Source organism: Rousettus aegyptiacus, unplaced genomic scaffold, assembly GCF_014176215.1.
Source record: "Rousettus aegyptiacus isolate mRouAeg1 unplaced genomic scaffold, mRouAeg1.p scaffold_m13_p_11, whole genome shotgun sequence".
In the NCBI taxonomy this organism is placed as follows: Eukaryota; Metazoa; Chordata; class Mammalia; order Chiroptera; family Pteropodidae; genus Rousettus; species Rousettus aegyptiacus.
The window spans coordinates 69,950,252-69,977,778 of NW_023416286.1; positions in this window are offsets into that span (position 1 = coordinate 69,950,252).

Consider the following 27,527-nt stretch of genomic DNA (forward strand, 5'->3'; position numbering starts at 1 on the left):
AGAAGTCTAGATTCTTCAACAGGGCTCCATTGGCACCCAAGCTGATGAGGGGCTCATTGTTTCTACTAAGTATAAATGAGAATTCTGGCTCCCAACTAGGTCTCCACTGATACCTCTTAGGCTTGGTGAAGAAGAAGCTTCTCATTACTGCCTTCTGCATAGCATCTAGAGACACCTTGGAGGGGTGACCTCATTACTGCTGGGCAGTGGGGAAATCCCTAACTCAACACTAGGCCTCCTCTGACACCACCCTAGCAGGTAGAGGAGACGGTGCTTCATTTCTGCCAGATGGGAGTGAAAGTATACTTTTCAGGAGTATTTTAAATTTATCTTATATAGATTTATATAGTTTTTATTTAGTTTTTCCTAAATTTTTAATATTGTTTCTTGCTAATGTAAATGGAGTTTTGCTTACCTTTTTCCTTACCATGTCATCAAACTGGTTATTTTGTGTGCGTGTGAAGGCTATTAATTTGTATATTTAATTTTATGTCCTGCTACCTTATTGAAGGTTGCAGGCATCCTATCCTTATTTTTTATTTTAGTGGAAATATGTTTATTGCTTTGACATTAAGTAAGGAACTGGCTTTAGGACTAAGGCATATGCATTGTACCATGTTAAGAAAGTCTCTGATAACTCCTATTTTCTTGAGCCTATTTTAAAATCAGGAATAAATGTTGAATGTCTAAATTTTTTTAACATCTAAGAAGATAATTTTTTACATTCTTTATTATTATGAGTGACATTAATAGATTTACTAATATTGAGCTAATCTTGAATTTCTGTAATATAGTCAACTTTTTCATAGTATATGAGTTTCTTAATGTGACTTTAAATTCTGTTTGCTAACATTATATTTAGCATTTTCATCAATATTAACTAATTATAGTGGTCTGCTCTTGCTTGTAACATCTTTGTCAAATTTTCATATCGATGATATATTTGCCTTTATAAAACAATTAGAAAGTGTACGTTTATTTTCAAATTTCTAGAACAGTTTGTAGAGCATTGGCCTAGCCAGATTTCAGAGTTAAGTAGCCTAGAGTCATTACAGTTATCAAGTTGATTGAAGTCTCAGTAGTAAAAATGGGCCCCACAAAATCCTATAAAATCCTGACAAACCAGAATCAACAGTGTTCCAAGGAGACAGAGAAGTCTTAGGCTGAAACACTGAAGAAAGCATTAAATAATTCCATGTTTGAATTGAAGTCCCTTAATAATATAGATTTTTAATATCAAGCAGTTCATATTCTCTTAGGTAACTACTCTAGGTTTATATCAACCAATTTTCATTAAAGGATGTGATTTGATTCAATGAGACTCTGAAAAAGGCCAAAACAGCTTTTTCTTTTCTATACAAGATGTGTTAATACTTATGTACAAAATTGGAGCCACATACTCTGCACATGTTATGATAACCATTCTGGGGTTCCTGAATTCATTTAGAATTATTGGACATAATGACAAAAATATGAGCAAATATAACAACCATTCAAAGAAGTCTTTATTCTCAATGGTCAACTGCATGGATCACATTACACATACTGACAGTGGGGTTTATTAATGTCCTTGAATGTCAGTTTCATTGTGCATAAAATGGAAAACTAACAACTTACCTTAAATATAGTATATGAGATAATTTGTGTAAAAGTAGTTAATACAATATATAGCTCAGAGTTGGTGTTTCCTATGCTATCATATAGCCTTCTTTAGTTTTAGAGGTTCTGCTTGAACCAAAAATAAAAAAGTCAAATAACTTGATAAAAAATACTTGTAACATATTTCACAAACATTTAACATATTTATTACATAAGACATTGCTATAAATTAGTCTAAAAATTTGAAAGATTACATAAAGAGCAGTTATGACCCCAGATTCTCATAAGAAGATTGAAAGAGAGAGAATTATACCTGTGGATGGTGAAGCGGGGTAGTGGTTAAAATGGGAAATCTCTGTATTAAAAAACCAGTGTTCAACCTCTTTCTCGTCTAGGCTCTCTGAATACTATAAGCCATGTTTATATTTTTCCCTTCTCTAAGCCTCGGGCAGGATTGATGAAAGTTCCTCAGGGAATCTGACACAGCAAAATGACTTACAGAGACCAATATGTGGGGATTTTATAATATAATATCCATATTTACTCATTCTACTATATAGATGTGAAGACCACCTGCTGAAATGCCTTGCCTCACTCCAAACAAATGTTCCAATTAACATTTTAGCATCTCATTCTTAAAAGTGAATGAATGTACAGGGATCGCTAAACATTCAAGTACATGAAAGACAGATACTAATGCTAATAAATAGGAAAAGAAATGGAAATTAGAGGAAATAGAAGCAATTCTGGGAGCATAGAAAAATCGCAAACAAGTAAATCAAAATTATTATTATTATTACTTAGGAAAATAAGAAAAGCATTGAGTTGCACAAAAAATAACAGAATGTAATTTAAAAAAACCAGTAAACAAGGAAAAATAAGTTTTAAAAACTAGAGTAATTCAAAGATTAAATTAAAGAATTATTCAGAAATAGGTAATATGACAGGAAAATGTAAAATAGGATAGAAAATATACAAAAATTGAAAATGCAGTGTAAGACTCTCAAAATTGAACAGTAGGAAATTCAGACATTAAAAAAAAAAACAGAAAAAAAAAGAAAATTACCAAAAAAGTAATCAAGAAAAATTTCCAAAACTGAGGACATCTATTTTTAAATGTAAAAGCCTCACTAAATGCATAGAATAACAAATAAATAAAGAATAGCTACATCAAGGTAAATCATCATGAAGTTATAGAACCCCAAGGAAAAAGAACAGATTCCAAAAGCTTCCAAAAAGGAGAAAAACAATTAACACGGAAAAGATTAGATGAACATGATGTTAGATTTCTCAATAACACTATATGGCAAGCTTGAAAGAAGCAACTCTGTCAACAGTCTGATGAAAAACAATCTCCAATCTCAGTTTCAATACTCCATCAAGCTATTAATCAATTATAAGAATAGACCAAGGTCAGACACGTCAATTTAACAAAAATCATCTCCTTGCACTCTTTTAAAGAAAGCTAATAAAAGATATGCTCCCAAGAGAAGCCTACCAAGAAAAAAGAAATCATAGCTTTCGGGAAGAAGGAGATCCAATATTGTAAGAGAGAGACAGTGATTTATGGTAAGGGAAGCTGCAAGCTGAGAGCTGGGCATGCTCAGAGAGACCAGTTTAGACCAGAAGAACACACAAGAAAACTCAAAAAAGAGCTCTCAAAAAAAACATGAACTAAATAATTGCCTGATTTAGAACTAAATTTCATAGCTGTGATGAAGAGTTCATTGAAAAATTAAGGGTGAGTACAAGGAAAATCAAAGAAGAAGAAAAAAAGTTATTTACTCAAGAGAAAACAAAAAGTTGTGCCAAGTCAGGGAAACATTTACAAAACTTCATTTTCAATAATATAACATTTTAAAATGTAAAGAATAAATATTGATTAAACTAAAGTTGTCACATAACAATATTTAGAGAATTGGTATTGGGTTATATGTCAGGGGGAGAATAAGGTAAAGTGAGTTAAATATACAACTTCCATAATAGAAATTCAATAAGTGATGTAAAAAGTGAACACTCACTGTATAGTAATTTTAATCTATCATTTAGATGTACAGAGGTAAAAAAAAAAAAAAAGCTAAAATAACATAATGGACTTTACAGTGGCTGAAATCAGAATAGGCAGGGGCAAAGCAGGGGACTTCTATTATTCATTCTAAGATTTATTGAATTATTTAAATATTGAAACTGGGCACATATTAATTAGATAAAAATAAAATTTCAATTTCAAATGCTTTTTAAAACAACAAAAAATAGTTTTGATTATTGACCTAGTATAAATTTCTTGCTTCAGTTTTTTTTTTCTTTTCCAACCTTTCACCTTTGTTCCTATTGCTAATCTAATTTTTGCATTCTGGGGATTATCACCTTTACCAAACCTATGGTCCAGTAACCCAGTTACCATCATATTTCTCAGAAGGATTGCCATTGCAGAGTTCTGACATTCTAGGCTCACTCATGCCCCTTGGAGATTTGCAACGCGAAGCATCAGTTTACACCCCACTGTTAAAGATGAAGGGAAAGGAGAGGAGATGAATTATGTGAAGGAGTATCTGCATGTCTACAGAATTCTAAATGCACAATTGTGGTTTTGTGAATGTTGGGTGGGATGGGAAGAGAGCTAAGTCAGTGAATAGCTAAGTTCTCTTCCCATCGTTTTCGAAAAAACATATGCATAGACACATGTGAATTATACAAATTATAGCTACAATATAAAGAATAAATTCTATATTTAATAACTGCCTAATTATACTATACATACTTTTTTTTATCTATTGACCTCCCCTGCACTGCCAATCTAGTTCTTGTTCTCTCCTATTCTTTTTTACTTACATCCCTCACCCACTCCCGATCTATGAAATCTTTATTAACAGCATAGTAGATATTCTCTATTTTTCTCTATGCACATACAACATTATACAAGCATATATATATATACACATAGCCTTATATCTATATACATATATACATATGAAGGAGGTTTTACCATTAATTCATAGAAATAATTCTTACTGTGCATATATTTCTTTATTTTCTTTCCTCACTTATTATTAAATCATAAAAATACTCCTAAATCAGATAAATTATTCTTTTAGTGGCTGAATAATAGTTCACTATACAGATGGACTATTTTTACATGACCATTTTCCTAGTGATAGTTATTTATTTATTTTATTGTTTTGCCTTTAAGAACAAGACAGAAATAAAACAGTAACTTTTTGTTAATACCTAATAAGCTATGTTAAGTTGGTTAAATTAAATATTTAATTCAATAATAATTAATAAAACAATCATTTTATTGTATATTATTAGCTATGTGTTTTTTCTCTGTTTTTTAGTAGAAAAGTAGATATACATTCCTCTGTGGTAGGAAAAGAATGGCTTCTGAGTTAAGAGAATGGGTGAATATTGACAGTGTTCCTCAGGGAAGTAAACAATGGGAGAAAAGGCGTAACTGCAGAACAACTGCCAAGAAAAAGAAAGGAGATACATCTTATGGGCTTTCCATCTAAGTTATTCTCTAGTTCTGCAGCTATGGAATAAGGATTTCAATTTGTTTGGCATAGAACCTATACTATGAATATTTTACTCTAACAGTGCTGCAAATGAAGCTAATGCTATTCCCGTTTTCCTTCCCTTTCCTCCCTTTCTTTCTCATCTTCTTCCCCCTTTTTTGCTCCTATATTCTCCTCTCCTTTATTTCCTTTTATTCTCCTTTATTTCCTCTTTCTTCATTTTTTCTTTTTTTCTCTGGATATTTCTTTCAGATATTTTCTCCATCCCATTCATACAAACTTCATTTAATCTTGCCCTTTTGGCAAAAGGAAAGGATCTCATCAACTTTCTTCCCATAAATGTTTTAGAGATTAAAATTTATATCAAGCAGTTTCCACATGACACGTAATTCATTCCCAGATATAAATATTTATATATAAATTGCCGAGCAGGTATATCCAAGTAATAACTTATGTGATGACTAAATGCTTCTCAAATTAAATGTGTATTATATTTACCTCCTTTCTGCAGAAAAATAAACCATCATTTATCTACTGATACAAAACAAAGTTGATGAATGCTAATGTAGAACCATGCCAAAAGCTGTCTGATTAGAGTAACTGTTGGCCCACACCAGAGAAGGCCCCAGAAGCAGTGGTAGGTGGGAGTAAAAAGAATCTGATGACTAAAAGAAAAAATCCGGATGACAAAAAAGGTTAGTTTAAGAAGAGTAGGAAGAAAGTGATGCCAAAGGAAAAGGTGGCAAACATATCTGGAATATAATAAACTCAAGGAGATATAGATCAAAAAGGTAGAGATAAATTTTAATCAGTAAGAGCTGAAGAGGAACAATTTTGAAAAGAGTTTTATTCTGGAAGTTGAGGTAACTCTGTCAAAAAGTCTGAGTTCATGAACCGGACTATTCAGAGCAGCTTTGAGTTCTGAGGTAGAATGGCAATTGAGTAAACAGTTTTAACTCTGACTTTTGAAGCATGTCTGCAACCTAGGCTGAAGAACCACGCGTGTTTCAATGGCCCGAAGTTGAAAACAATGCAATTTAGGTACCCTCGGTATTAATTCTATTGAAAATCAATACATTTGGATTAGTTAGCGTGTCTTCCAGTCTGCATGAAGTGGGTTCTCTATTCAAAAAGCTGAGATAACATCCTCGTATGGTTTACATCAAGTTTATTTTGCACCCTTGGCGTTTGATGGAAAACGACTCAAATGATTTTACTTTGAATGCCAATTTGTCTATGATGACAGTGTAATTGAAGGATAAGCCTATTGCTTTATGCTTTTCTTGGTGACAGCACGAATGAGAGCAGTGGCCCACCTAAGTACCTTTCTGTGGGACACTAGTTGTAACTTTTAAAAAACTGTTGACTGTTAATGCTCTCTAAAAATAAGCCATACTATTTAAAGATGCAACTTTAAGGCAAAAATTGTAACATTTTTATAAAATTATAAAATTTCAAATTAGAAACATTGGTCAATAGCTAACTAAGAATGGGAATTTATGGCCTGAAGGTGTATTTAAGAAGACTGTTTTCTGTGTGGGTAATGTTATTGATGGGAGCATTTGGCTAATAATGGGCACTTGAAGGGTCCATGCACGAGTCAATAAGACTTCTTACTGTGTTCTCTTAATGGACCATTTACTTTCTATTTTGAGGGTTATCAAGGCTGCATTATTTATTTAGTTATATATTGGATTTAGAAAGTGAGCTCTCAAAGCCTATGCTGTGCATGGCTTTTATTGAGTACCAACTCTTCTAAACCCTTAAATATAATGCACTCACGACATGGCCCTTCCCTTCTAATAGCATGATTATATACTGTTTTTAATATACTTATTATTTTTCTATTTGATAATATAATTCTTTAATAGCCATATGGGAACCTCCACGCAGCTAGTTAAACCTGGAAAAACTCTTAAAGGGAGCAATGTGGGTGAGCTTTTTCTCCCTTGAGCCACAGGAGGTTGTAAACTACTTTTCTTTCTGTTAAAACTCATTTCCCTTCCTGGTTCCCACTTTGTCTAACATTTTATTGTAATGTTCCTGGAATCTATTTTGTAGATTTTTTTTATTTTGGCTATAAATGTGCATTGCAGTTTCCATTAATATTGTTTTCTCTTAATGAATTCTATGCTTTTCAGAAAATGATTATACTTAATCTTTTATGTTATAATTGTGCATCCCTTTGTATGTAATACAGTAACAGAAAAATATAAAAAATACAAAAGATCAAAACATCACAGTCATGACACTAAATAATGTTTTCTTTTTTAGTTTTATAAAACTGTCATTTTGGCCAGAAACTGTCAGAATATATTTTTCAGCTTTCTAGACTATTATCTCTGGAAAGCTTTATTCAATAGCCTTCATTCCCCACCCAGTTTCTGCTTATAACCATCGGAATCTTACAGACTTTATGCATTGGTAGGATTTTGTTTTTCTTTGGTTCTTAGTGTTTCCTCTCTTCCATCCTCTGCCTTCCTGCCATCAATCAAACAATTAGCAAATACTTAGTCCACTTGACTAAATGCTACATCGGACAGTAAAAATTCAATAAGTGCTTTAAAGAGACATAGGGTCCAATTAAGGAGATAAAAATATCTTAAATGAATCATTAAGAACTAATTACCACCATTACCTATAACAATATCTAACTTTCAGAGCACTTATTTAACGAACTGCTTTGTACACATCATCTCATTTAATGACTCCGAGCCTGGGAAAATCTTCTGGCCTCTCTAAGCTGAGGCCTTTCTGCCTTCACACCATTAAGAGATCGTATTGTTGGAAATCATAGTATACACCCTAGAGTTATTAAGTGAAGGGAGATACTAATGTTGGATATAATAGCCAAGAAAGGCTATATTGGGGAGACAAAGTGTGAATTATTATTTTAAAAATTTATAAATGTTTGCTCTCAAATACATAAGAAAGTAATAAAATATGAATATGAATGTGTGTGTGTGTGTATCTATGGGTGTATATTAATGACAAAGCAGCGAGAAGACTGACTTATATAGGAGTTGTTTCTGCCATATCCTAAATCAAGCTCCTGAAACTGTGGGACTATATTTTAAAAAGCAGTGGAAGCCTCAGGAAGACCGTATGAGCATACACTAAACAAAAACATAGAGTATTTCTTCAAAGAAAACAATCACATGAAACCACTTGATCTAATGACAAAGTGGAATTCAATGAGGGTGATCAAACAAGCCCCAAACACACATAAAACACATGGGATGGGAATATATTGGGTATATAAACAGAACCAGAAGAAGCTGGACAGAACTACATAAAATAAGTGATTGGGCTGTCTATCACAGAATGAGTGTGATCATGGACAGCATTAGAAAGATGCTTTCAAGCAGTATTTAGAGATGAAAAAAATGCTATGAACATGTGGTGGGCAGAGGCAGTGGTTTTGCCTAATGTAGATGGCCTACATCACCAGTCATCATCTTGGGAAATAAGAAACGAATACATTTAATTCATTTTGCAGCCTGCCAATGTTCATGAAAATGTTATCAAAAGGAGGTACTGGTGACTGGCTACTTTTAACATTCATTCAAAGAACATTTCACAGATGTTTAGTTGAGAATAGTCACGATAAAGAATTTCTAAATTTGAGTTACATTTCCTTTGGACGTTTCTGTGAGTGGTTTACATAATATCTGGAGTATTTTCTCATTTTATGTTGCTATGCCATTTTATTTACCATTCTTGGAAGTTCACAGTCATCCTGACTTTTGCCCCGCAGACACACACCCTTTCATGTTACAGACCTCTGTTTGGTGTTGCTCTTGTCCTTCCTGGAACACTCTTTCCTGCTGTTTCATAAGACAGCTGTTCATCGCTGGTGGTCTCTGCTGCTGCACCCAATCTCTCTGCATTTTCAGAGCCAAAGGATAAACATGGCAACGACTTTTTCACTTTTATTTTATTTTGAATTATTTAGTGGACTTTGAATATTGTAAAATAACAATTCAAGAAAAATTGTGATAGAAAGCCCTTAAAAACTCACTGAAAACATAAAATATATTTCTTCTGTTAAAAAAGTACATTTGTGGAACTCACAGCTGATCTGGATTAAATTCCTCATTCAGTGAGGCTGTTGTTTGAAACTATTTACAACTAATAATAACCAGATAATAGTATAATAGTGTAAAATGATCTTTTAAACTATACATGGGTTGCAGTTCAACTAAGTATCTTGGTAAATTATCTTAATATATTATGATAATATCATATTATTAGTATTCTTATCATTTTATCATATTAGTATTCTCATCATTCTTCTTATTATTTATTCTCTGAATTCAGAATACATTTGATGCATTTCCTCATATAACTTATCCTTGAAAAAATATTGAAAAAAAATTCTATTATCCCCTGTTTAGAGATGACTAACTTAAGAAGAGATTTTACAACTCTCTTGCTCTTTGTTATAGCCCAGATAGCAATCTAGGCATTTGAAAGCAGGATAAGAATTACCGCTGCTCTCTAGAGTTCAAGTGCATTTCTCTTTCTCTTTTGGAAGTCAGGAATTCTATCTGTTCCTTTCTTATAACAAATAACAAACGCGATGAGCTACATATGTAAAGGTATCATAAGAGTAAAATTTTGACTGTTTATGACAGATTAAGAAAATGATTACTCATGAATAGATATGAAACAATATCTCTACTAATTTGGTATAAAATGAACATAAGACAAAAGTTCTGCAATATTGTTAGAATATTTTTAGGTTGAAAATAAATAAAAAACCATTTTATGTGAAAATTCATTTATTATAATGAAAAACAAGAAAAATATGAAATAAGGTAATGAAAGAAAAGGGAGAGAGAGGGTAGAAACAAAAGATAGATTTGAAAATACTTGTAATTTGATCTTGATGTAGAGATACATTATTCCACAAATTACATGAATTAAGTAAGTGATCATTCCTAACATATTCATTTATTCAATAGATAGTTATCAAAGGTATTCAGTCCCTAGCTCTATGTTAAATGTAATAGATCACAAAAATAACTATACAAGTAAAATCTTTGAATTCCTTTCAATTATTCTTGAACCTGAATTCAAACTAGATTAGTATATTAAATCAGTGGTTCCCAGAAGGGAGTTCCTGAACCAAGAGTTTTCACAGATCCACCACAACAACAACAAAAAGAAAAAGAAAAAGAAAGAAAGAAAGAAAGAAAGAAAGAAAGAAAGAAAGAAAGAAAGAAAGAAAGAAAGAAAGAAAGAAAAAATTGAACAAAAACAAAAAAATTTTAGTTAAATTTTCATGTTTTAATTAAATTTTTTAGCAAGAGAAACAATTTTATTTCACAATTATCTTTAAAACTACAAACATTCTATATACTTCATATAAAAATATTAGTGCATATAACTTTACTTTCTAGAAAATTATTATATAGACCTTCTCAAAGAAAAATGCACCCTATTATGTGGTTTCAGTGAAATTGCATGGACAACTCACATCTTGACTGATTCCTGAGAGTATATTCTTCCAACTTTTATTGTAAAGCAACCTTTATTTTATAACATATAGCGAATGTAAGTGATAGAATTTAAAACCTTTCATTTCCAGAAAAAAATTGAAGTTTGGTAAATTCATAGGAAAAAATATATTTAAAATTAGGCAAAACTTCTTCCTAATTCAGCTTTTAATTCAATGGTGGAAAAATAACAACCAACAATTTCAGTAGAGTGTGGGAAATTTTACAATAGAAGTCAGTATATAATAACACTGTTGAAACAGAAGAAGAAGGAATCCTTTATTTGGAAATGTCAAGGGAGAATTTGAAAAGGAGATAGCACTAATCTGGTTCATGAAACATAAGTAGAATTAATTGTTTAAAGAAAAGAATGATATACCAGGTAGAGGGAACAATAAAAAAGCATGAGGACACAAACGTTCTGGGTACTTGTCCAGAATGGGTAGCAGTTTGATATGGCAGCAGAGAAGAGGAGACTGGAGGAGGAGAAGAAGGGAGGGAGGAAAACAGAATAAAGCCAAGTTAAGGTCAAACAAAACCCCTTATAATATGCCAAGGAATTTAAACTTCATTCTGAAGTCAGTGGGGATGCTGATATATGGCAAGTTTGCATGTCAGAGAGGTCACCCTGACAGTGTGGAAGACAGATTTAAGAGAAGACCAAAGTCTGAGAGAACAAGGACAAAGCTGTTATGATAGTTTAGTACAAAGGAGGATGAGAACCCGAATCAAGGCATCAGGAAGGAAACAATAAAAAATAAATGTGAAGAGTGAAAGCCTCAAAGATAAAAGATAATAGTAAGATAAAATAAAAAGAATTATTGAAGATAATTTTAAAAAATAGTTAAAAATCTAGCAATGCCATGGTAGATATAGTTTAAAGAGGAAATTTTATAAGGACAGTTTTTGACATACCGAATTTAAGTTCTGTGGAATATCCATAGTAAAGTACTGTGCGAATATATATCTTAGGTAGATAAAGTGGAGGAAAATCGCAGAAAGATCTTGAGTAGCTTATGAAGGCTCTATAAAAGAGGTAGAAGTATTAAACACTATTCTGTTGTATACACTTGCATTTTTCAGATAATCTAAAACACAAACATCAGCCACCTCTCGCTATGGCATTTGTAGTAAATTACTTAATATAATTCATCAAGCATTGTGTTTATGATTATATTTTGCCTTTGCAAGGCTGATTCGAATTCAAAATCACAAAAACATATTTTTAATATCTACTCATAAATTATATAAGAAATAGCTCTAGAATGTACAAGAAGATTTTATAACCTGAGATGATCAGAAACTCAAGAAACATGAAACATCCATAACTAACAAATAACATTTGAAGTATGCTAGCACTTCTGTTAAATAATGTAATCTTCAAAATTTATCAGGTAGTTGTTAATATTATACCCATTTTACGGATGAGAAAACTGGCCCACATAGTTTAAAAAAGTTGTCTTGAGTCACGCAGCTTGTTCCTAAGAAAGTTGTCTTGAGTCACGCAGCTTGTTCCTATATTGACTCTGTAAAAAAGAATACTTGTTCCATTTTACAGATTTGGAAACTCAGGTCCAAGTTTTTTTCAGTTTCTTTTCTATAAATTTTAAGTATAACATTCAAATTCTGCAAAAAATATCTACAAAGTAAATGTATTAAAAAACAGCTTTTAATAAAATTATTAGAATAAAGACAATAAACACCATTTCCATCATATAACTTTGCTCTTGCCATTTTTAAGTGAGAAATTGACTAACATTGATGGTAATACTTGATTTAATATTTTAACATAATAATTATATTCCTTAATATCATTTAATTACCTTTTATTTAGCAACAAATGTACATTCTGTTTTTAACGTGTGTTTCATGTGTGAAAGTGTGTGATTATTTTCTCCTCAAAGCACTCAATACAAATCATATCTTCTAGTGTGGAGTTAGTTTTTGCTATGAAACAGTGTGACGAATGCATTCTCCCATTTGAGAAATTTAAACTTTAGTAACAGAAATTTAACTATGTTGTAATAGTTTTAGTTGTTTAAAAATGTTTTAGAATGTTTATATTGGAAATCTTAGACTGTCCTTAAAAGAACCTATCTTAAGGAAAGAAATTGGAAGATTTGGAAGTAATATATAGGTATATCCATGATTATTTCTTAGTAGAAAAAGAATATACCTTTCACATTTGAATGTAATTTATAGACCAAATCTTGATGAATACCATGAGAAATCTAATCAGCAATCTCAGACATTTTACAATATGATTAACAATCAAATTTGCATTAAATACAATTTACTATTGATCCTTTAAAAAACAGAACCATAATATTTATAAACAAAGAACAAACTAATTGAATGTTGATTATATCAGAAACTTTTATTCTTAGTGCTCACACATATCAACGAACTATATTTTCATCACAATCACTCATTCACAAAAATGCACCTGTATTGTAAATACCAGACTGTAGAAAAACTTCTGTTTAATCTTGGGTGGTCTCTTTGCCCAGGTTTGATTAAATATGTCTTTTCACAACAGGTGACTTTTTAATTGTTTTCGTATGGCAACCCATTGATTCTTCAGGCTTTGTTTGGCTTGCATTAGTTTTCAGAGTTAACGATCATGTGTGAGAACATGCTGAGTACAGGTGGCCGATGGTTATGCTGAGAATGCTGGTGTTAGAGCAAATGCAATGGGCAAGTGATTTCACTTTACCAATTAATACAGTGGTGAATAGTTCCCTAACCCTTAAGGCCTTTCAAATAGAAAGCAAGCTCAGAATAGGCACTTGGTAATGCAAGTATGAAATAAAGAATAAAGCAGCTTGTTCTTTGTAATTTGGGGCTTGCTTTCTTTAGTGGGTTGAGTCTTTTCCCGTGCACAGCTTAAGGGCTCAAATCAACTTTTTTAGAGTGGCTTCTTTTTTTGTGTGGTCAGTTCTATTAGTGAACTTGAAATGTTTCTCCCTCTGACTTTTGTACCTCATTGTTCTGGAAGCCTAGTGGGCTGGCAGTTTGAGTCCTGGGGCTCCCTTATTTCCTCTTGGCCAACAGACATGAGAATTACCATAATGAGGAGCATCATAATCCCTGGCACCCAAAATAAATTCTGGTTATTATATACTCTTAAAGTCAGCTCAAGAATAGAAGTTGAATTTAGAGAAAAATAATTATGCCCAGACAATCCTGATGAAGAGAACCAAAAAGAAAAATGAGGTCTTTGGACTACCTAGCCTGCCAGAAACTAGCACCAAACACAGAAAGCTCTTTTCTGCTAGGCTTAAACAATTTTTCTTTCCTTTCTGACGAAAGAAACATTTGTTTGCAATTAGCTTAGGTAAAGGAAATAGCATCTAAAGTCTTGTTTTCCAGTTGGAATGACCCCTATGACCTGCTATGAAGACAGTTGGAATATTTGTTCAGTCTTGGTTAGCTATGCATGGGGGTGGGGCCATTTTAACAAGTGCATTTACCAAGTATTTGTAAGTTTTGAAATTATGCAGGTACCAAATTATGAAAAAAAATAAATATTTGAAAGTATTTTCAGTAAAATGTACCAAATTTAATTGCAGTACCATGGTGGGACAGTAAAAGCCCTTGATGTGTCCTAAATTGATAAATACTAATGATCACAGCAGGTTTCTACCAGGTGTCGATATGATGACCTGCCAAATAATAGAGGAAGAGCATTGTAGATGATGGCTGCAAGTAGTCGGCTTACTTTTTTCAACAAGGAAATAAACAATCATATAATATAATTTACAGGGAAATCTGTGTAAGTTGTACTATATCTAGATTCCTTTCAACACATCAGCTAATTCCTGTAATTATTATCTTACAGAGAAAGTTGGGATTTTATTGGCCTTTTTAATAAATGGTCAGATATCTTTGAAATGATTTCAAACTGTTGGATTTTTAGATGTGGGCATTCAGATTCTCCACATTGCCATCATCAAACTTTAAAATTTTGAACACAAATAGTATTAATAGTGTTTTCTAGGCATCTTTTCTTTTAATAAAGCCTTGAATTCTGTCATATCAATTAACTTTACTGGTTTACTTCTGTAAAATTGAACCAACATGACTTAAAAGAGAAAAGAAAGCTCAGTACTAAAATCCTTCAGGAAAAAACGAAACTCTTTCCCACCTCCTGCAACCTCGCCCTCTCTTAATTCAGTTTTACATGAAATATATCTGTGCTTCCAAGTATCCACCTTTTAGCGATAAAGGAGTAATTAATAAAATAAAAACAGGAAGTGGGTGGTTCTTCTTTCCCAGTTTTCCAATACAAAGATTTCTACAAAGGTAAAATTTTAACATAGCAGCATTGGGGCAGGAGCCAAAATCTCTACTTCAAGCTTGGAAGAGCTCACTAATGTGACCTCACAATTTCAAAGTAAAAAAGTGTTTTCTTCTCCCCTTGTTAACAATAGCTATAGAAATTAAGATTGGAGTGGAGTGTGACTAAATGGCAGGAAAGATTTACCCACTGAATTGAACACCTGAAGTAAATGTTTTTTTAAGTGTACTCTGCCAACTCTGTCCTAGATCTTCCTTCTTCAATTCAACAATTCCTTTGCTATTTATTGGCCTTATGAAAAATCTCTACCTCTGTCGGGTCAAGTGAGAAAACCTCAGAAACTTTTTTTTTCTTTTGCAGAAATTAATCTTTTTTTTCTTGTTGTTCTTTCATATACATTATGTAATTAACTGTCTCCCTATAGTTCATTTTGAAGGTATTGAAATCCTTTGAAGACGAATTTTCATAGATAATAGTATGACATATAGCTCCATCAATTAGATCTTTTCTTCTTTTTAAAAAATAATTTTTATTTTTAATTACAATTGACATACAATATCACATTAGTTTCAGATGTACAACATAGTGATTAGACATTTATATAACTTACTCATCTGATACCATACATAGTTATTACAATATTAGTGACCCAATTCCTTATGCAATGCTTTATATCCCCATGACTATTTTGTAACTACTAATTTGTACTTCTTAATACTTTTCCTTTTTTCACGCATCCTCCAAACTTCCCTCCCATCTGGCAATCAATTAGGTTTTTATTATTAACTCTCAGTAAAGTCTTAATGTTTTTCATAAAAGGCTTATATGACTTTTTGTTAAATTTATTCCAATTTTTTTTATGTTTTGTTACTATTTTAAAGAATATTTTTTAGTTATATTCTCTTATTTCAGATGACAGGTAGAACTTCAGTGGATTTTCTGTATTGATTTGTATCCAGTAATTTTACCACACTTTCTTAATAATTCTAATGACATAATTTATATACTGGAATTTGATTGTTTCTCACTCCATAGCAAATTACTCTAAAACATAGTGGTTCAAAATAATTATTTTATTATGCATCACAATTTTGTGGGCCACATTGGTTTATAAGTGCATTTCCTTGAACTGTGTTAGTCTGTTTCAATGATAAAGTTATAATGACCTCAGAAAAGCTACTGAGAGATTGCTAAATTAAGGCTCCAACACTTTAAGAGTTTGGAATTCGAAACTCCCTTCTCACAAATTCCTGTCAACAAGACAAAAGATTAGCAAACTCAAGACCAATGATTTTCATAAGTCTATCAGAGAATTAAAATCACAAAGCAAACTACTGCCTGCAGATATAAAGAAAGAGGTGAATATATCTAGTAAGAGCTAAAATCAGCTTACCAGAATCTGAAAGTATTGGAGACAATAATTTGGATATAGTATAATGACAGCAGATTACAACTGAGAGAGCTGTAAGACCAGACTCTATTTTAGAAAGAATTCTTAGGAAAACTTAGAGACAACAGAGTACTCAAAAAAATAAGAAAACTATAAAAAAATGAAAACCTCTGGTACCTACAGCAACAATATACATGAAACACAGCTTAGTTTCTAGCTAGATTAATTTAAAATATGACAAACACCCCTAATTATTTCAGTTTCTATTGCCAAATATTTTAGGTTCAGCTTTAAAGAAAAATTTACATGACATGTTAAAAGGCAAGAAAGAAAACACAGTTTGTAGATACAAAGAAAGCTTCTTTAAATCAGCTAAACATTTTTCTTTTTTTCTATTTTATTTTCAGATGAGAAAATAACTATGACATGTTAAGAGCTCCCCTGATAAAAATATACAGCATGTAAGAAGAGATGTGATATAAGCTGAAGGATAGAAACTCTAAGAATCAAAAATAAGTGCTAGAAATTAAAAAAAAAAACATTATAAGGGAAATGAAGAATGCTTTTGATGATCTCATCAGTAGATTGGACATGTGAATAATCAGTTTGTTGAAATACCCGTCAACAGAAACTTCCCAAACTGAAATGTATAAAAAGCATGAAAAAAGTAGAATAAAATATTCAAAATCTGCATAACAATTACAAAGGTGTAATATATGTATATAGGAGTATCAAATGAAAAAGAAAGAGAAAAACTGGTACAAAAAATATTTGAAGTAATACTGGATGAGAATTTTCCAAAATTAATGACCGACAGTAAACCATAGCTCCTGGACTCTGAGAACACCAAGCCAGATAAATGCAGGAAAATAAAACAAAAAAAACAAAAACCTACAACTAGGCACATCACATTCAACGTGCAAAAAATACTGAAAGGAGTCTGGTGGTGGGAGTAGGGGAAAGATATTTTACTTAGAGGAACATACATATCAGCTTTCTCATCAAAAATCATACCAGCAAGAAGAAAGTGGAACAAAATAAAATGTTGGAGAAAAAATAAACATGAACCTAGAATTCTGAATTCAGTGAAATTATTCTTGAAAAGTGAAGGAAAAATAAAGACTTTCTCAAAGAAATAACCAAGAGAATTTTCTGCCAGCAGATCAGTCTTGAAAAACTAGTAAAAGTTCTTCAGAGAGAAGAAAAATTATATAGGACGGAAACTTGGATCTATGTGAAGAAAGTAAGAATATATCAGAGAAGAAATAAATGAAATAAAAGATTTTTATTTCTTATTCTTAATTCATCTAATAGATAACTGTTCTTAATAATAGCGGCAATGTATTAGGTGATTATAGCATATGTATAAATAAAACATCAGTATGTTAAAAGAGGAGACAGAAGAATTGCAAATACTCCATTATGTGGTAACTATACAATAAATAGGGTTACATTAAATGTAAATATATGGGAAATTCTAGAGCAACTACTTAAAAATTGCAAAAGGTATATAATTTATAGCTGAGATGAAAATAGATGGAATTATATAAAATGCTCAAGTATAACCAAAGAACAATGACAATATAAAATTCTGGTATGAATGCAAAATAACACGGTCACTTTGGAAGAGAGTTTGTCAATTTCTTAGAAAACTAAGAATACTTACCCAAAGGAACTGAAAACTGATATCCACACAAAAGCTAGCACATGAATGTTTACAAAAGTTTTATTCACAATGGCCAAGATTTGGAAGCAACCAACATGTCCTTTGGTATCTGAATAGATAAATAAACTATGGTATATTCATGCAAAGAAATATTCATCACTAAAAGGAAATGAGCTACCAAGTCATGAAAAGACATGGAGGAAACAAATGTGTATTACAAGATGAAAGAAATCAATCTGAAAAGATTATATACTATATGAATCCAACTATATGACATTTTGGAAAAGGTAAAACAATGCAGACAACAAAAGATCAGGGTGGGCTGAATAAGCAGAGGACAGAAGATTTTCAGGGCAGCAACTATTCTGTATGACACTATAATAATGATATATGCCATTATACATCCATCCAAACCCAGAGGATGTATAACACTAGAGTCTTAATGTAAACTATAGACTTTGGGTAATAATGATGTATCAGTGTAAGTCCATCAACCATGACAAATGTACCATTCTGGTGAGAACGTTGTTGTAGGGGAATATGTGTGTGTGTGAAGGCAGGGAATATATGGCTATCGATATACCTTCTGTGAACCTGAAACTGTTTTAAAAAAAATAAAATCTGTTTCTTAAAAAGGCAGAAACTGAGAAGATAAAAATGAAAGAACAAGTACAATTAATATGTTACAAATATGACAGATATTAACTCAACCATATAATCACATTAACATGAATAATCTAAGTATATCAATTAAAAGTCAGAATAAAAAACAATAAAATATTTAGAAATAAATTTAATCAAGGAAGTAAAAAAATCTGTATTCGAAAAATTATGTCATTGGAAAAAAAAACTTGAAGAAGATACAAATAAATAGAAGCATATACCCTGTTCATGGATTGGAAGAATTAACATAATTAAAATGTCCATACTACCCAAAGCAATCTATAGATTCAATGCAATCCCCATCAAAATACCAACGACATATTTCACAGAACTAGAACAAATACTTCAAAAGTTCATATGGAACCAAAAAAGACCCCGAATAGCCACAGCAATCTTGAAAAAGAAGGACAAAGTAGGAGGTACCTGCTATCAAACTATATTACAATGATGTAGTAATCAGAACAGCATAGTACTGGCATAAAAACAGACTACATACGTCTGTTGAATAGAGAGCCCAGAGATAAATCCATACCCATATGGTCACATATCTATGACAAGGGAAACAAGAATATACAATGCGGTAGAGACAGTTTCTTTAATAAATGGTGTTGGGGAATACTGGTCAGATACATGCAAAAAAAAAAAATAAAAAACTAGACCATCTTCTTACACCATTTACAAGAATAAACTGAAAATGTATTAAAGATTTACACATAGACTTGAAACTATAGAACTCCTAGAAGTAAACATAAACAGTAAACTCTCTGACATTTTCCTTAGTAATATATTTTTTCTAATATATCTTATTGAGTAAGGAAAACAAAAAAAATAAATAAATAAACAAATAGAACAATATCATACCAAAAAGTTTTTGCACAGCAAAGAAAACGCTCAACAAATGAAAAGACAACTTACTAAGCTGGTCAAGATGTTTGTGAATGATATACCTAAGGGGTTAGTATAAAAAAAAAAATTATAGAGATCTGATACAACTCAACAACAAGAAAATGTACAATCCAATTTAAAAATGGGCAGAAGACCTGAATAGATATTTCTCCAAAGAGGACATATAGCTGGCCAATAGACATAGGAAAAGATATTCGACATCATTAATCATCAGAGAAATGCAAATTTAAACCACAATGGGATTCTATGTCAGACATATCAGATTGACTATCATCAATAAATCAAAAAATAATAAATGTTGGCAAAGATGTAAAGAAAAGGGAACCCTTGTGCATTATTGGTGAGATTGTAAATTAGTACAGCTACTATGAAAAACAATTTAGAATTTCCTCAAAAAATTAAAAATACGACCTAGCAATTCCACTTCTGGGTATTTACCCAAAGAAAACCAAAACTCTAATTCAAAAAGATATTTGCACCATCATGTTCACTGTAGTGCTGTTTATAATAGCCAAAATATGAACTAGTGCCCATCAATAGACTATTGAATAAAGAAACTATGGTACAAATACACAATGGAATACTCAGCCGTAAAAAATAAATGAAACCTTACTATTAGCAAGAACATGGTTGAACCTAGAGGATATTATGCTAAGTGAAATAAGTCAGGGAGAGAAAGACAAATACCATATGATTTCATTTATATGCAGAATCTAAAGAACAAAATAAACAAACAAAAAAACAGACACACAGATAAAGAGAACAAACTGGCAATTGCCAAATGGGAGAGGGGTTGGGGAGCTGAGTGAAAAAGGTGAAGGGATTAAGAAATACTGATTGATAGCTACAAAATAGTCACGGTGATGTGAAGCACAACATAGGGAATATAGTCAATAATATTGTAATAACTATGTATAGTGCCAGGTGGGTACTAGAGTAATTGGGGAGATTACTTTGTAAATTACATAAATGTGTAACCAGTATGCTGTACACTTGAAGTTAATATAAAATCATACTAAATGTGAACTCTAACTGAAAAAAAGAAGTCAGAAGGATAAGATATAACTATCTATTGTCTACAAGAAATTCACTATAGCTATAAAGACACTGATAAATTAAAAGTAAAAGGATTAAGAATGATATTCCATGCTAACACTAATAGAAAGCTTGAGTAGCTATGTTATTTTCAGGGAAAGCAGATTTTAGAACGAGAAATATTATTAGAGATAAAGAGGGGTATTACATAATGATAATTAGGTTATAATAGAGAGAGTGGGCTCCTAATCCAAAATGACTAATGTCCTTATAAGAAAATGGCCAAGTGAATACAGAGATGGTGAGAGAGACTGCTATGCAATAATGAAGGCAAAGATTGGAATTATGCAGCTAGAAGCCAATGAACACTAAAATTGCTGGCAAACTATCAGAAACTAGGAGCAGTTTTCCTATAGGAGGACTGCTTCAATACCATTAAAAGATCAAAACGTTAAAAGAAAAAAAATAAGAACCAATATCTTTCATGAATATATATGTTGAAATCATCAAGAAAATATTAGCGAATTGACTTTAACAATGTACAAAAAAATTTTAAAAACAAAGATATTATACATCATAACCAGATGGTATTTATTGTAGATGTGCGAATTTGGATTGACATTTGAAAATCAAATCATGTAATCCATTATATCAACAGACTAAAAAAAGAAATATTATATGATTATATTTATAGTTGCAGAAAAAAGCATTTGACAAATACCCAGTCATGATAGAAAAAAAAAAAAAAAAAAACCCCTCAGTAAACTAGGAACAGAGAATTTCCTCAACATGACTGAAAAAAAAAAAAAAAAAATCTTACACATAGCATTACACATGATGGTGAAAATCTAGATGCTTTCCCCTGAAGTTGGAGGTCAAGGAAAGAATATCTCCTATTGACACTCTTATTCAATGTTATATTAGAACTCCTAGTTAATGTACTAAGACAAGAAAAGGAAATAAAAGGCATACAGATTGAAAAGAAGAAATAGAATTGCCTTTGCTCACAAATGACATAATTGTCTATGTAGAAAATTTCAGAAAATTAACAACGAATAATTTTTGGAACAAGTAATGATAGTGCAGTTACAGGTACAGGGTTATTACGTAAAAAAAAATTTCTTTCATATACCAGCAATGAACAATTGGATTTTACAATTAAAAACACAATATTATTTTCATTAACACACAGAAAGGAAATACTTAGGAATAAATCAGAAAATTATGTACAGAATCTTTATAAAAAAAAAAAACTAAGATTCTGATCAAAGAAATCAAAGATCTATGTAAATGGAGAGATAGTCCATGTTTGTAGATAGCAGGATCCAACACTGTTGTCAGTTTTTCCCAAAATGATCTATAGATTCAACACAATCTCAGGAAGTTTTTTGTGACTATTGACAAGCTGTTTCTGAAGTTTACATGGAAAGGCAAAATACCCAAAATAACCAGCACAATACTGAAGAAGAAATGGTGTCCGAGGACTGACACTACTACTCAAGTTCTAGGCTTCTATAAAGCTACAATAATCAAGGCAGCATAGTATTGATAAAGAAACAAACGAATCAATGTAACAGGAAACAGGATATAAGATTCCAGAAATAGACCCACACAAGTATATTCAATTGACTTTGACAAACAAATAAAGGCAATTAAGAAAAAAAGATTTTTTTTTTCAACAAATGGTAGTGGAACAATTAGCTACATGCAAAACTTTAAAAAAATAATCTAGATCCATCCATGTTATCACAAATGGCAGTATTTCATCTTCACTTATAGCTGAGTAATGTCCCATTGTATATATTTACCACATCTCCTTTATCTAATCATCTAGCAAAGGGCAATTTGGTTGTTTCCACGTCTTGGCCACCGTGAATAGATTTTGAGATTATCATGCTAAATTAAATAAATCAGACAGAAAAGGCTGAGAACCATATGACTTCACTTATATGTAGCATATAAAACTGAACCAGACAAACAAACAAAAACTCATAGACACAGACAACAGTTTAGTGGTTACCAGAGAGAAAGGGGAGAGGGAGGAGGTAGATAACGGTAAAGGAGTCAAATATATGGTGATGGAAGGGAACCTAACTTTGGGTGGTGAACACACAATACAATATACATATGATATATTAGTGAATTTTACACTGGAAATGTATATAATTTTATTAACAAATGTCACTCCAATAAATTTAATTTAAAATTTTTTTAAAGTTTAGGCTAAAAAATGTTATTAAATACATAAGAATAGACACAGACTTTATACCTTTCACAAAAATAAACTCAAAATAAACCTTAAATTAAAATGTAAATTAACAAATTGGCTTTATTAATTCGTTTTTATGGGAAAAGATACTATTAAGAGAATAAAAAGACAAACTACAGACTGAGAAAAATATTTGAAAAAAAACATATCTAATAAAAGACATATATCCAAAAAATACAAATAAGTTTTATAATTTAACAATAAGAAAACATGTGATCCAATTTGAATATGTATAAATACCTTACCAAAGAAGATAATAGATAGCGAACGAATATGTTAAAAGATGCTCAACATCATATGTTGTTAGAAAATTTCAAATTAAAACAGCAATGAGATACAATTACACATCTATTAGAATAGCTACAACACAAAACACTGACAACACCTAAAATACACACATACAAAAATAACAATGCCAAATTTTGTTGAAGATGCAGAGCAATGTGAATTTCCATTTATTGCTGGTGAGAATTCAAAATAGTTCAGTCTTTGCAAGATACTTTAGCAGTTTCTTTCAAAGATAACCAAGGTGTTACCATATGTTTACTCAATTGAGTTGAAAACTTATGTCCACACAAAAATCAATGTTTACAGCTGTATTTATAATGACCCAAATCTAGAATCAATGAAAATCTCCTTCAGTAAGTGAGTAGATTAAAAAACCACAAGCTGTGATACATCCATATAATGGGATACTATTTAATGATTAGAAAAAATGAACTACTAATCCATGAAAACACATGAAGAAATCCTAAATGCATATTGCTAAGTGAAAAAAAAAAAACAGTCTGAAAATGCCACATGCTGCATTATTCCAATGATACGACATTCTGGAAAAGGTAAAACTATAGAGGCAGGAAAAAAATGAGTGGTTGCCAGTGGTTGGGTGGTGAAGGAATGAATAGAGAAAAAAAAAAAAAAAAAACAGGATTTTTAGGTCGGTGAAACTATCCTGTATGAAATTTTAATGATGATACATGGTATTAGGCATTTGTCGAAACCTATATAACTGTAAAACACAAAGAATGAGCCTTAATATAAACTATGAACTTTAGTTATAACAGATTCATTAATTTTAACAAATATACCGCACTAAACCATAATGTTAATAATATGGAAACTATATAGGAAAAGGAGGTATATGGAAACTCTCCATACCATAGTATCCATTCAGTTTTTTTTTTTTTTTTTGAGAATCTAAAACTGCTAGAAACTAGCATTTTTTTTTTAAGTTAATTGGGGAGTAAAATCACTTTTTCTATTATTCTTAAGAGTATATTAAGGACTTGACTGGGCAATTCTTCGCTTCATTTATTTTAACTGTGGCCACTCATTAATGTTCTGCTGACAGATGGGCTGGTCTGGAATGTCCAAAATGGCTTCACTCTCATGTCTGGGGTCTTGGCAGGAAGGAACGAGCAGCTGGGCTTATCTGGGGCTGATGATCTGAGTGTGTACACATGGCCTCCCGGCAAGTTGTTCTCAGTGTAATTCAACTTTTTACACGGTGAGTGACTAAGGCTCCCAGAGAGAGTGTTGCATGATTTAGGAAGTGGAAGTTGCTGCTTTCTTAAGTCCTGAGCTCAAAACCTGGTACGGCATCACCTTGTCCATGGTCTTGACAGAGCCTCCAGAGATTCGAGGAGAAACAATGAGAATGCTGACATCATTTTGTCTTCATTATATTAACTGTAGATGTTGCACATGCCTTTGTGCCTTTTACTAGCTTAATGAATTTTTCTTTCATTCCTAATTTGATAATTTTTTAAAGAATTGTTGTTGATATTTTAAATGCTTTTCCTCATCTACTGAGATGGTCATATGGCTTTCCTTCTTATGACATTAATGTGGTGTATTACTTTGTATATAGATTTAGTAACTGTAAAATAGCCTCAAGTAAGAATGGCTTAAAGAAGATAAAAGTTTAATTCTTTCTCATTTAATAGACCAGGCACATAGATTGCAACTCTGGTATAGAATCTGTTCCTGATTTTTTCTGCCTTATTGTGCCTCCACTCTAATATTGTTCAGAAAGGTATTATACTGATATCAATGTTTCTGCATGTAGAAAACAGAAAAGGGTGTACTTCTTTTTATTTAAGAGAACCAACTGGAAGTTAAACATATCATACCATCTCACATCCCTTTGACCAGAATTTAGCCTCATGACAGCACACATTTGCAAAGAAGCTTCGGAAATCAGTGGGCTGTTCTGGAAAGCACATGCCCACATTAAAATTTTTTTCTTAATTTTAAAAAAAAACTATTTCTGGGAAGGCATATTTCTAGGACAAAAATTGTATTTATATTGAAGAGGCAAAAAATAAATATTGGGACAATAAATAGTCCTAACACATGTGGTGAATTATATGAATCAATTTTCTAACATTAACTCAAGCTTGCATATCTGGGATAAATGCAGTTGGCTCCTGCCGAATCATCATTTTTTTAAACAGTGCTGATTCCCTACTATTCAGTTTAAGACCTTTTCACACACACACAAAAAAAATTGACCTATAGGTTTCTTTTCTTATACTATCCTAGCCTGTTTTATCAAAGTTATGCCAGGTTCAAAACATTAATTCGAGAATAAGACCTTTTTTTTACTTTCTTCTTTCATTCATATATATATATATATATATATATATATATATATATATATATATCCCTGAAGCTGGGTCTCTTTATTTCACGAATGTACTATGAATCTAAAATCACTTTAGTTACTTTTTCTGACCACACAGGTAGCCCGTGCAAACGCAAACTGGAGTGAGGGTTGATTGTTTTTCCTCTCCTCCAGATGCCAAGTTTAAGACAGGTTTTAGCTGTTTCGTTGTTGGTTTTGTTTTGCTATCTTATTCTGCTTAGCAGTTTTATTTCCCTTTTATCTTCACAATGCTGTTGAAATTGGTTTTCCAGCTTTATAGGAGTCCTTTATTTGGGCTGCTCCTACCCTAGGCGAGACATTATCTCCTCACTCTCATTCCCATACAACTGTCAGAGCAGAAATTCAAGGCGTCCAGGATTTTTTTTTTTTTTTCCACTAATGATTAAGGTAAAGCAAGCTTTGATGATTGTTTATCTTGTATGCGTTCTTCATCTCATTTTTGTTCTCTGGGATTATTTCTGTCTTGCCACCTCAACAGTGCAGCTATAAACATGTTTAGTCTTTCTAAAACACACATCACACATACGCACACACATGTACGCCAGCTTTTTCACCGTTTCAAGTGAGAAAGTCAGTCAGGTCTACTTTACTGCCAAAAAGAGAAGTGACAGAGGACATCTAGATCATCTGTCCTCCCATTCCTTCACTCAAAGTCTCTGTCATTAAATATAATTATTTAATTATCTTATCATATATATCAATAGAATTAACTTTTATATGTTACTTTTACTAAAATATGTAAGTAAACAATATAAAGGCAATTAAGTATAATTTGAGGTAATTGCTTCATTTATATTTTAAGTGAACTTGTTGCCTAAAGAACATACCTGATTATATGACCTAGTAGTTCATAAATCTTTCACTGCCTGCTGTCGAAGACAGAATGCCGCTCCTACTCCTTACCATACATTAAAAGAACCTCAAAAATGGCCCCCAATGACCATTTTATGGTTTTCTACAAACTTTCCCTTAATTCATGCTTCTCTGCGTACAGTTTAGGCTACTACCCAGAGCAGTCTCTATTACTTCATGAAAATTATCTTCACTTTCTTGCCTTGTTGGCTATGATACTGAGATATTATCTAAGTGGATCAGTTTTAATTTTTATGTCTACCTATCAAAATCTTACCTTTGGTATCTCAATAACTTTTCAGATACACTAGTGATGTATAATATCTCTCTCATCTACATTACTAAAACATTCTTCTAAGACCTTTCAAAATAAAGTAACCTCATGATTCACATTATAATCATTGCTCTATGTGCCTGTCTCTCTAAGCCATAGAGACCATGCTTCAATCACCTTGGACTCTCCCTAGGAACCTAGAACTTCACTCAATGCATTTGTCAGTATACATTTATTGAATTAAATTATGTTTCTGTTTCTTTTAATTTGCAGCACTATAGATGTATATTCCTAAAGTTATCCACGTCAGGCATTGGAGATGTTTTCCACTGACACTTAAACTTAATAAAATAATAGAACAAGATAAGATAAAATAAAATAAAATAAAAAAGTAAAAAGCACAAGGGACATTTTAACAAAACAACAGGGGATTTTTATGAGTGGAAGGATTTAGCCTGAAAGGCAGGAATCTCTGTGGGCCTCTCAGAACTATGCAGCTGTACTGCTGGCTGAAATCTGTAGTTTAAGAGATATTTTCTAAGTCTGTTGTTGTTATTAATTTGAGGAGAAGAGGTCTCTGTAGAGGAAAAGAATCCAGGATTTTTTGTTTCCTTTTCCATCACTCACAGTCACTGTAATGTCAACACCATTTAGGTCAAATTTCAGGCATTCAAAATGTGCAGCTTCGTCCAGCTGCAAGAACTAAAACTCTTCTAGAGCACCATAGCCTGACCTATAAAATATGTCTGAGGGTGTTAGTAACAATTAACAGGTGTGTACCTTCCCCAGGAAGCTTTCATATGACTTGAAATGTATAAAGTAGTATACTTGCCTTTTATAAGAATGACATATAGGCAAATATATATCTGTTTTTACTAATGGATCTCAA